We start from the raw sequence: 2,659 nt of genomic DNA on the forward strand, positions 1-2,659 counted from the left end.
CACACACACACACACACACACACACACACACACACACACACACACACCAATAACAGGTAAATAAATGTAATAGATTGTGAGGACCAACAATACATTCAGTGTCCGCTTAAGAAAGTTTTTGAAATATTGTACTTATTTATAGTTTTGTGTTGGGGTCAGGTGGCGCACAAGTTCAGGTGTCCATCCTCAGGTACCTTCTATCTTTTCCTTGAGATGGAGTCTTTCACTGTCCAGGAACTGCTGTGTTGGTCAGGAGCTGGCTGGCTCAAGGTCCTAGACCCTCTGGCCCTATCTCCCAATCGCTGGATCTCAGGGATATGCCATTGCGTCCAGCTCTTCACATGGATTCTGGGCATCTGAACTCATGTCCTCATGTCTTCAAGACAAGAACCTTACTGAGCCAGCTCAAGGTTTTCAAAACCTTAAATCAAACCTAAGATTCACTCACTCTCAGATGGCAAGAGAGGCATAGTAATTCCTACCTTACAGCTTAACACTAGGGAGGCTGAGGCAGGAGGATTGTTGTGAGCTCAAAGCCAGCTTGGGCTGAATGTGAGACCCTGAATGTGAGACCCCCCAAAAAAACATACAAACAAATAAACAACAACAACAAAAATGATCCCAGTTTGGGAAGGAGGGAGGGAAAACCTGTGATTCTATAGATGTCCATGCATTCCATCTATTGACAGCTAACAAAATACTTTAAGGTGCAAAACATTCACTTCATGCATTACAAATTCAATTACATGTATGATCCTGTGATCACTTCAATTATCATTTCCTTTCATGAAAAGCCGGTCATAAGGGAATTTGGTACTGGATGTGGCACAAAGCAGGATCTTACTAAACATTTATTTTCATGATCCACTTTATTCACTGAAGGCAAAGGGCCTTCTTGTCACATGTATGGATCATTCTTCCATCTTTCTGTTGGGTCACCTCATGCAATGCATCCTCATCACAGTTGAAAAAAAAAAAACCTGTCTCTTTTCTTTTTGTACTGAGGCCATTTGACCTTTGGCTAGGTTCGGAAGCAAGGGTTCCCAAATTCACACACTTATGTGGGCAAGCAGAATCTAAAATAAATCTAGACAGTGTGGAAATGGAAGAAGATGGGACCTAGGGTGATTTCAGGAGCATTTACCCAGGAAAGGCGAGATGGCTCACTCAGTATAGTATTTGTTGTTCAAGCATGATTCCCCAGCAACCATGCAAAACGCCAGGAACAGTATCCCATGCTAGTGCTGGGGAGAAGGAACAAGGAGGAGCCTGGGGCTTGCTGGCCAGCCTCACTAGCCTACTCAGAGAGCTCTAGAAAAACAAAGTGGACAAAATCTAAGAGACTATACCTGAGCTGACCTCTGACCTCCACACTCACATGGACACACACACACACACACACACAGAGAGAGTGAGAGAGAGAGAGAGAGAGCACTGACTTCAACCCAGAAAAAGCAAAGCAACAGGAGAAGATGTGTCTGCACCTGAAGGAAGTCATTTTCACAGCCTAATGCTGGCAGGAATGCTGAAAAACAGCCCAATAATGAGAACAGCCTAGAAGCCCAGAGAAATCACTTTTTTGTGAAAACCACCACTGCTTCTGGCCATTTGAGGAATGTTACACTGTTTCCTAGCTACTGGGATTATCCCAGCACCCCTCAGAAAAAAAAAAACAGAAAACAGAGGATAATTTAAGAACAATGGCTCTGCCCCACACACAGCCTGAGCTCAGTGAGTGTGGGAAAAGCCAGGCTGTGAGCTCCAGCCTACAGAAGCAGGGCAAAGACAGTCTGGCTTAGATGCAATAACTCTTAAGAAATATGGCTGGAGAGATTGCCCAGCAGTGGAGAGTGCATACTGCTTATGGGGGATCTAGATTTGGTTCTGAGCACCTGTATTCAACAGCTCACAACTGTCTCTAATTGCAGCTCCAGAAGATCTAACGCCCTCTTCTGGCCCCCTCAGGTACCTACATACACAGGGATACATACCTACAAGCATGAAGCGCACATACACATTCACACAATTAAAAAAAAAAATAAAACAAAATGTTTAAGAAGAGAGGAAGTATGAGAAATAGTTCAGTGTGGGCTGGAGCAGGGACATTTATTTCCCAGGTCTGTGTCCACCCAAGTGCACAAGATCACACTTTTCTGAATCTTCCTCATTCAGTGAACTGAGCCCGGAAATCAGCCCAGAGACTTTTGTTGTTGTTTTTTGTTTTGTTTGCTTTAACAGAGGACAATCATCAAGTTCATGAAGCTCTTGATGTGGCTTGGATAACATTTTATTTTCAAATCAAATCGCTTTGCTTACTTAGGAAAAAAAAAAAAGATTGTATTTTCGTTCAAAACTCTTCCTGAATCCAGGACGCCACCCCAGTCATGGATGGGAGGCCAGGCTGTTTGTAAGTTGATGTCACTAGAGAAAGTGAGGGGTGAGGGAAGCAGTACAGGAGTACAGGAAGAGGGCAGCGTCTCACTCTTTTTTTTTTTTTTTTTTAATGTTGTCTGGTAACTGCTGAACTGCTGCTCACCTCAGTTTCTGGGACGTCTGAGTCAGGAGGAAACACCTGGTTGATGGTTTTAGCGCTTGGTCATACAGAGGAAGGCCCCCTCCACCCCACCCTTTGTGGCTTATGAACCATGACAAATCTGCC

This window comes from Psammomys obesus, unplaced genomic scaffold, assembly GCF_907164565.1.
Source record: "Psammomys obesus unplaced genomic scaffold, mPsaObe1.curated_primary_1811, whole genome shotgun sequence".
Lineage (NCBI taxonomy): Eukaryota > Metazoa > Chordata > Mammalia > Rodentia > Muridae > Psammomys > Psammomys obesus.